Below are 10,018 nucleotides of genomic sequence, written 5' to 3' on the forward strand. Positions count from 1 at the left end.
AACTTAGGAAGGCACCACTCAGACACTTATGTGTTAAGCAACTTTAATTTCTAAACAAAAACATAACACTCTAATATGCGAACTCTGATGCTTGGAATTGTTAACACAGCACTCCTGGAGATGTTCTCTTCATTGATTCGTACATTTAACCCTCAATGATTACGTTGTCAAATTGGGTAATCAGAACAATCGATTAATTCCTCGGAGTAACGTCAGCATATACGGCGATAGGAAAAACTCCTTAAACATGTATGCGACGATATTCATACGAACGGCAATAAAGAAACTTATCCCGAAGACAAAGTATACGTCAATGAATTCATCGGTAAGATTATGCATTTAACGAATTGTCTTCGAACAATGGTGTGCGGCAGTGTGCCTGCTTCAGCAGATGCTTATCAATTGGCTAAGGCTTCAATAAATTCGCGGGCAAGATTCTGTGATCAAAAGAAAGATTTCAACACAATATTCTCCCTGTGAGTGTGTAGATTCGTAACGTAGGTTTATAACGTTTAGTTTATATCGACGAATTCATTAGTAATATTTATGCAATTACTGTATAAAGAAAAATAACGACTAAAAGACTTCTAAACGACCGTATCCATGTAACTCAATGGGCAGCAATGTTCTTCGTTAACAGCTAATAGTTGACGCATTATTATAATTAGTCTTCTTGTTATTAGTCCGGGTATGTGTTTCATGTGTGTGTGGTGGTTTGTTTCCTTGATCCTTCTTATTAGTCCGGGTATGTTTATCGCTGGGCGATGGTCCGGGTATGTTTATCGCTGGGCGATGCGTTGGTAGTGTGTTAGTGTGGGCGGCTTCGTTGCTCTCTGATGCTCGGGGCGTCAGATGGAGCTGCTGCTGCTGTAGCTGCAGGCTCCTTCCACTGCTGGAAAAGCTGCATCGGCACGATGCTTGTCCTTGAAGATGCTCGATCGCTCTTGCCGCTCGTCCGCTGGCAAGCTGACACGTTTGCTCGGTGGCGCTGGGGGCACGCGCTCTCTCCTGCTCCGTGCTCTCTCCTGCTCCGTGCTCTTTGGCGATGAACGATGCACTCGCAGTTCGTTCACTGGTGGCAGACACCCTTGCTCGGTGGCGCTGGGGGCACGCGCTCTCTCCTGCGCTCTCCTCTTCCTCACGGGCGGCTGGTCAGGCTCGTTCCCCTGCTGGATGAGCTGAGTCGGCACAACGCTTGTCCACTGGCAACTGACTCCCTTGCTCGGTGGGGCTGGTGGCGTTGTTGCGCGCTCTCTCCTGCTCCGAAGCTGCAGCTGGTTCTCTGTGATGCTGGCTTGGTCGACGCTTGGCGCTTTCCGCCCTTTCTCGAGGTTGATTGCTTGACGTTGCTCGTCAGTTCAAATTGAGCTGCAGCTGCTCGTGGGAGCTGGGACTCACTCTCAAAACTTGTAAATTGTATTCGCACCCTCCTAAACAAATGTGAAAGCTTAGTACAATACAATTTATCGCAATCCTTGACTTTGCAAGCGACTCAAAACATCAGGATAAATGTAGAATAAAACTTTCAGCGATACTCTGTCGGTCCATGCCGAACTCAGCACCGAGCATCACCTCCCCCCTCTTCTCTGCGAGACACCACCCATTGTTGATCTCGAGGCCGTGCCCCGGAGTCTACTCGCTAGTCGTAGCTCTTCTGTCCCTTGCAGTAGCATCGATGTATGGGTCGTGTCTCTGTTTTTATGTAAACATCTCTCCCCTCGGCTCGCCTTCTCACAAAGGACCAGAACTTCCTTTGATTTCGCTCTCTGGCCTGTGGGAACAGCTGTCTGTCCGGGGTACGTGTGTGTGTGTTCTGATTTTATTGAGGTAATATAAGTTTAATCAAAGCCTGGTTCCTGTCGCCTTCCTCGAGCCATCTCGCCATCAATGGAAACAGCTGCTCCAGATTGCCCCCACGTGCGTCCTTTCAGTCCTCCAACCCTCTGCAATAATTAATCTGGAAGGAGGGGGGTCCCCCCTCTTCCCCCATGGCTGGGTGTGACATTCTTTGCCTCTCACAAAGGGGGTGTTGTGGCTTTGAAGTCGAGTCCTGTGGTACCGTTTGGAAGTTAAAAATATTATTTTACCTCTTATAGCTTGATGTTCTGATTCTGTAGGTGACTCAAGGTATGTTTGTAGCGGTGTTTACAGTACTTCCATCGTGGTTTGGAATCTTTCCTGGTGTTTGATTTCTTTTTAATGGGAGATGCCCTCTGCATGCATATGCAATTTTCTATCACTTGCTGCTGGGAGACAAAGGCGGTTGGGAGACTCTCTATGAAATACATTGTATCTTGGTCCTGTGTGGTTGGCCTATTTCGCCTCATCCCTACTGGATGACCCTTGGTCTAATACTTCATAATTATTATTTGGTTTATGTTTATTCAAGATTGTGATTTATCATTGTTATTACCACGTATATTCCTGGGGTTTTATTAACTTTTGTTGTCTATCTGTATCCAGGGATTTGTGCTGTTTTACTAGAGTTATATTTTGATGTCCTGAGGTTAGATGTAACTAAGTTTTCACTTAAGTTTTCTTGACTGCTGGAATTCATATTCCTTTGTTTTTGGTAAAGTCACGTAGATAGCAAGAAACCACAAGACGAAATATATGAGGTGAATGGGAGTCAAATAAGGTAATTAATAAATCAAGGCCACCAATGTGACTGCAGTCTGGTTTTTAATCTGGGTGAGTGTGTAGGCTAAGTTCTGAACTTTTAACCGTTGTATTAAGGGAAACAAAAAATGAAAAAAAATATCGTGGCGCCGACTGTCTGTATTGTTTTCAGGGGGCCTTTTGAAGTCCTGTTGAGATTTTCAGAATCTCATTAACAAAACCCCCTCCCCCTTCTCTTTTGTTTTTTTTTATTACCTTTTTTGGCTTATCTCCGTTTCTTGGTCGGTGTGAAGGGCAGCTGCGGTGGGGGGAGGGTCATGTCCCTTGCTCGCCCCAATTAATTATTTGAAAAAAATATTGGAAGAATTATTCTTAACATTAATAATGGAAAAAGGCATATATATACAACCTCCACCAGTCCGATGATGCCCATACTCCCTCCATTAGCAGCAATACACGCATCGAAAGCCGGCCGCACACGCGAAGCAGGAATAGACAGGAGGTGGAAAATGACGTCGGAAATAATAGTTGCCGACGCGCCGGTGTCCACTAATATCCGAACGTCCACCCCCTGTATATTACCCGGCACCGTGGAGGATCCCGCCGCAGCCGCCAAAACACGGCGTGCCAATTTCCTCCATTGAGTGATCATACGCGGTGAACCCTCAACGGCATCGTGTGAGTCGCGAACTGGTGGAACATTACGCGCATCGGAAGATGCATGAGGTGTCAATATATGCTTCGTGTCTGATACGTGCCGACTTGCCTGGCTGGGGTCACGGTCCATCCATGGAGGCGACGCCGAAGATGGAGTCACGGGAGGCGGTGGAGGATGGGGACGACTCCGACAGTCATTCACGAAGTGGCCCATCCGGCCACACTTGAAGCACGTTGTCCCAGCCAGATGGGCGGCCCCATCGCCGTCCCCGCGCGGCGTCGTGGCCCCATCCCGACGCCCCACCGGTCTCCATCGCGGCTCCCAGCGAGGCACGATCTCGCGTCGTCCGGAATGTGGACAACTCTAGATGGCTCCCATCTAATCGGCTCACCATCCTTGGCAGGGTCTCCCGTCCAGGCGGCCATCTGCGCCCAATGGTGCAAGTTGTCTTTGGCATCGAGGCACCTGGCAGCCCACCGGGATGTCAGCGGCTCATGACCGCACACAGGCAGCGAGATACCCATTTCCTTTGATAACTCCAACATCCTCGCCAAAATCAGAGGGTCAAGTACATCAGGCGTGGCGTCCAGGTAAGCGGCCATCGCGAGCGCCAACAGAGCCTCATGGTAGGCAAGGGGAGACTCGTTGGTCCCCCGCTGATGATGCATGAACTTTCTCTGAGCGTCCGACGGTGGTTTGTAAACTTCCACCATCTCGGCAAACGCGGCCTTCAACGTCTTTTTTTTCTCCTAGGGAATGGAGCAGAACACCGCCAATGATACGTCATCGAGAAGAGTAGGCAAGGCGTCCAACGCCTCCTCCTCCATTTACCGCACTGAACGAAAAGCGGACTCGAACCACCAAGTAAAAGCACTCCAGTCGCCGCCCGCGACAAATTCCTTTATGTTGGGAAGAAATGGCTGCATCCCGCGCCGCTATCCCTGGGCAATGCTGTCGCCGCCGGCCGCGCGCCACGCGGCTCTGGCAAAATGGCGGGCTCTGACTGTGCACCCGCAGCTGCGCCCAAATTAGCGGCTTCGCACCACGTGCCGTCACGAGAGAACGGGGCAGGGAATTTCATTCCGCTACTGATCCGGCTCGAGGTGGCTGGGACTGATACGCTGAGGTGGTGTTTGGAGCGTTTTTGTTTGGTCTGTACCAAAGCCGGGTGGGTGCGTCGTGCTTGCCTTTGGAGTTTGCTCAACGGGTTTTTCCCACCAGCGTTTGTGATGGCATAAGTCGGTGAGGCCGCGGTTGTTGGATTGTTGTGTGACTGTGTTGGTTGTTGTGTTATCGCGAGGGTCATTTGGGTTGGTATAGTGCAGGGGTCGGCAACCTACGGCTCCGGAGCCGCATGCGGCTCTTTACGGGCTGCTTCTTGACGATATGTACGTATGTACAGTATGTACTCAGATGCATTGCGGCTCTTGAAATACTGAATTTTGTACCGAATTGGAAAAAAATGGCTCTTCTTGTTATTTTGGTTGCCGACCCCTGGTATAGTGGCTTGTGATGCGTGCACTCCTCCAGAGAAGTAGTTGCCCTTTAACGATGTAAGATTTGTGTAGAGATTAAATTATAAGTAAACACTATACATCTGGAATATACCGGCAGTGGTCTTGGTTGTGTTTCACGCGTTGTAATATGGGGCGTTGTGTGAAATAGAGGCCCCACCGTAATTTAAACAGTGATGCTAGCTAGGGTTTTGGATGTAGATCGAAACCTGCTAAAGCATGTCCCAAAAGGACGCACCATTGCTACGTTTTTTTATTTTGTCGAACTAGGACTAGAAATTCTCCTTGCTGATTAACATCTGGATGTTCGTAAGCCTGACTGCTGTTGAGACACTGTACACCAATACTGGTCCACAGGTGGCTTGCACTGAATCAATGATGCACTCCCAGAAGGCTGCTATTTATAGTTTGTGTAAAACAGTTCTCTGTCATGGAGAGACCAATAAATGAAAGACGCGTCGTGTCTGCTGATCTGTTTTATAACAAGGAGGTAATTTTAAGAGCAAATTTGAAATGCATCATGGATTTTTGTTAGTTTGTCTTCTAGCCGATGTATTGAATTTTTATATATTTTTTAAATAAAACTTAAATAACCGTCAATTTTGGAGCTTTCGTGACTGCAGGGATTATTCTTTGGTTCTTTCGGTTAAGTCACGTATAAAGATAAAATAATAGTAGTATGCTATTATTTAATTTATTATTTTATCTTTATACGTGACTTAACCGAAAGAACCAAAGAATTAAATAACCGTGTCCATCGATATCCCGCTGCTTACCACCTGTTTGCTTAAGTATGTAAAAGCCTCTGGAGACATCACCTCAGAGTCACGATTGGGTGATGTCAGTGCCTGCCTATCTCTGGTTTGTGACCTCACCAAGAGCAGAATTCCCCTCGTCCACGGGACGTGACGACTGTGCACTTGAGTCTTGGAATTCATTTGCACAGTCATCAAATTTTGACCAATAACAGAACACGCACAGAAGAGGAGCCCATCAGGTGCACTTTGTGTGGTAAGACGTTTGCATGGTCATCAAATCTTCACAACCGCCAGGGAACACATTTAAACCCCCCGTAAAGTACAGTGTTTGAAGTGTTTTGAAACTGAAACGTGTGTAAGGAGATCAATAAGGAGCAGAGTCTGCATTCGAGGTGTGAAATTCAAAGTGCCACAATAAGCCCATAGTTTGCAACGCAAGAACCATTAGAAAATTCTAGCTTGGATACATAGCCAGGAGGACCTGAAGACTCCAGGGTTTGAGCTCCAGGTCGTCAATAAAGGCAGCTTAAAGCGGGAGGAGAGGTTGGACTGCGGGAACCTGGGACAAATCCCAGCCTATTTTCGATGTGTAGGTTTGGGTGGAATTTTTGAATAATGTAGAGTAGGAGCAGCCAGTATATGGGACCTATACGTGTTGGGTGGATCCTGTAACCAGGAGGCTGAGACACCGAATCTCAATAGCATGCACCTTGGGATACTAATACAAACACGTTCCTTCGGAGTGGGCAGGTAGGAACTTGGTTGGACAGCGCATTCGTGCGATCCGTGTCACGCGGCGCAAGCTGCGTGTGGCGGCGCGTCACGTGGTGCTGAGCCCGCCCGAAGCGCTCTGAAATACAAATCGAGGGCGTGGCTATGCACGACAGACAGACAAATAATCCCTGGTGGGGAGTGTGGAACTGTTGTTCTTACCTGCATTATGTGAACTCTTATCGACTACAACTTTGATTGTAGTGCTGTTCATTGCTGACCCTATGACATGTTGGTCTTCTGGATCTGTGCTCAGCAACCATAACGAATGAAAACAAGTCACGCATATTCCTTCGAGTAAAATTGTCCACTGGCAAAAATATCACCTCGTGGAGATGCCGGGGATTGAACCTGGGGCCTCGCACATGTGAAGCGTGCACTTTACCACTGATCTACATCCCTATGGTGGTTCTATCTGGGCGCAGTTCCACCTTGGTACGGGGTGAAACTTCGTCATCAGCTTCTTCCTCTCCCTTGTCACCCCACTCACTCCTCTGTTGGCCCTGGGCCCTGAACCCATCGATTCTGCACAGAGTCCAAGCAAAATGTTTATTTTTGAAACAAAAAAAACAAGAATACATGTGGATGGATCCCATAATGCTTTCCCAATTTATTTATTCTGGGAAATATTACTGGTAGGAACCTCCTGGTTACACCAGCCCACAGGGGATTATTGTGTCCGTCCGTCCGTCGTGCATCCAAAAATGGGAGGGGTGGGGCTGGGTGGAGAGGGGAGGGTGGGGAGGGGCTGGGTGGGGAGGGGAGGGTGGGGAGGGGCTGGGTGGGGAGGGTGGGGCTGGATGGGGGGTGGGAGGGGTGGGGCTGGGTGGGGAGGGGCCGGTCACCCTGTGGTGCCCTGATAAAACTCAACGTTTAACCTACTCACGCCGGCTTGTGCCCGCCCTCACAGTCGGCCATATTTGCGGAATACACCGCGCCGCCGTTGACCCTGGTCATTAACCGAGCAACCCAACTTTCCTACCAGCTCCCTCCGCAGGAATGTGTTAAATTCGGAAATAAAAAAAGGTGTTTTGGATACTTTTAAGCACTTGTTTTCATCTCCAAATTTTTAAATAAACTATTTGATAACTGTGTTCATCGCTAGTTATATAAATAGCAAGTTCCTGTAATCAACAAAAATTCATCCGAAGGTATCGTTCATTTAGGGTAATATTAACGAAAGTTAATGTGCACCCCTATTACAGGGACATTGACACAGACAATTGATTTAGGAAATCAACCTTTGTTGGAAACAAATTAACTAAAAGGTTCCAACATGGGGATGCCAGGGATTGAACCCAGGACCTCACACACGCAAAGCGTGCGCTCTACCACTGAGCTACATCCCCACCACACTGGGTCAGTCTGAACCCAGTAACGTGACCTCGTTGTGTAAGGGGGCTATCGGGGTCATGGCCTGAGTTGAAGACTCTACTCGGAAATCTCGCAGATCTGTGCCTTTTCACGGTTGTGTGATAGCGGCACTTGGAAGCAAGCATTACCTGGGCTACTTCCGAGGACCATGAAAGTTCAAGTTCAAGTGCAAGTTCATTTATTAGGTATAGCCCTGTGAGCCATTCGACTCTTGAATCGGGTGCAACCGCAACAAATAAAAAACAAAAACATGAACAAGAATACATCTTATAGTGAAAAGACAGCAAAATATTGCAGAAAAGGCACCGTACACCAACAGTGGGATGCAAGCCAAACAACAACAACCACAAGACAACTTAGATTAAGGCCATCAGTCTAACTCTGTACTACAACAAACAAACATGACCAAACCAAAAAACTTTTCGAAAATCACCAAAATAAAGCCATAAAAGCAATGAAACAGTGGTCATAGGAACTGTGACCGAATTTTCACAATAAACGACAAACAACATGTATTACCAAACTCTGCAGCCATATCTGGCTGCATGAGTCACTCCACAACAGTAGGAGCATCAGTCGGAGTATCAACATTTTTCAATGCACCTTTAAGATCAGCACACTAAATCAAAACACAGATCATACTTTGCAGCGATCATCCGGAGCGAAACATTGTATTTTAGGCCACTAAATTGCAGTGGCAGCTAAGGGTGTACAACTCCTCTAGAGCAGTTTTGAGTGAAGATCTCATAGGTAGTGATTCAAGTTGCAGTTTATTGGAAATAGCATTCCAGACACTGGGGGCATTAATAGCAAAGGCCCTTCCTCCAGTATTTGTACGGCAATAGGGAATGTGAAGCTGGTAAATGAGCGAAGACCTTAGGTCAAATTTGTTCTTTCAAACAGAAAGTGACATCTCATCCACATTAGGGGTCATCACAAAGAACACACGGCTAGATGAATATGGCCCAGTGGCCTAATGGATAAGTCACCAGCTTCTGGTAGTTGGGGGATTGTGGGTTTGAGTCCCACCTGGGTTTTTAGTGTTTTGTTAAAAATTCAACGATCATATTTCTTCTTCAAATCACAATTTGATTTCCCATTAAATTACCTAGGCATAATTTACCTCGACTCTTTTCAAGAAAATTTCCCAAGTATCCTGATATAATTCCACTCGTTGAGTTCTCCTTCAGCGATGAAGACTCCAGACTGCTTTTCGTCTCACCCACTCCGTTCGACCACCACTCAGCAGGTCACAACACTTTTCTATCGGCTTCTTCCACGCACTGCTCGAATTTGGAAGTCCATGCGACGATTTCAAGTCTAAATTTCGATTTAAAGCTTTCGTGCCTGCAGGGATTCATCTTCTTTGTTCTTTCGGTAAAGTCACGTAGTAGGGAAGTAATAAAATAATAAAAATATAATTATTTTATTACTTCCCTACTACGTGACTTTACCGAAAGAACCAAGAAGATTTCAAGTCTAATAATCTTTCTAATTTGCATAAATATGTTAACTGTTATCGACTACAACTTTGGTTGTAGTGCTGTTCATTGCTGATCGTGTTGGTCTTCTAGATCTGTGCTCAGCAATCATAACGAATGAAAACACGCAGGGGTTTTTTGTCCAGGCCACGCATATTCCTTTGAGTAAAATTGGCAACTGACAAAACATCACCTCGTAGAGATGCCGGGGATTGAAACGGGGGCCTCACATGCGAAGTGTGCACTCTACCACTGAGCTACATCCCCATTCTGGTTCTACCTGGGTGCAGTTCCACCTCGGTACGGGGTGAAACTTCGTCATCAGCTTCTTCCTCTCCCTTGTCACCCCACTCACTCTGCTGTTGGCCCTGGGCCGTGTACACATCGTGTTTGCACAGAGTCCAAGCAAAATGTATTTCTTTGAAACAAAAGAAATAACAAGAATACATGTGGATGGATACTATAATGCTTTCTCAATTTGTTTATTCTTGGAAAATTTTTATTCGGAAATAAAAAAAGTGTATTGGATACTTCTGAGCACTAGTTTTCATCTCCAAATGTTTAAGTAAACAATTTGATCACTGTGTGCATCGGTAGTTATACAAACAGCAAGTTCCGGAAATCAAGACAAATTCATCCGAAGGTATCGTTCATATCGGGTAATATTTACGAGAGTTCACGTGCACCCCGATTACAGGGACATAGACACAGCCAATTAATTTTGGAAATCAACCTTTGTTGGAAACATAAATTAAATAAAAGCTTCCAACATGGAGATGCCGGGGATTGAACCTAGGCCCTCGCACATGCAAAGCGTGCGCTCTCCCACTGAGCCACATCCCC

The 10,018-nt window shown here is 46.6% G+C and overlaps 2 non-coding genes across 2 annotated transcripts; both read right to left on the bottom strand.

The window, feature by feature from the left end:
• Nucleotides 1-7,597: 7,597 nt before the first annotated feature.
• Nucleotides 7,598-7,669, bottom strand: TRNAA-UGC (transfer RNA alanine (anticodon UGC)). The gene has a single exon. It is a non-coding gene; the product is annotated as a tRNA-Ala (tRNA).
• Nucleotides 7,670-9,946: 2,277 nt separating this feature from the next.
• TRNAA-UGC (transfer RNA alanine (anticodon UGC)) lies at nucleotides 9,947-10,018 on the bottom strand. Its single transcript has one exon. It is a non-coding gene; the product is annotated as a tRNA-Ala (tRNA).

Source organism: Lethenteron reissneri, unplaced genomic scaffold, assembly GCF_015708825.2.
Source record: "Lethenteron reissneri isolate LAM-NWPU_2019-01 unplaced genomic scaffold, ASM1570882v1 scaffold_115, whole genome shotgun sequence".
NCBI classification, from domain to species: Eukaryota; Metazoa; Chordata; class Hyperoartia; order Petromyzontiformes; family Petromyzontidae; genus Lethenteron; species Lethenteron reissneri.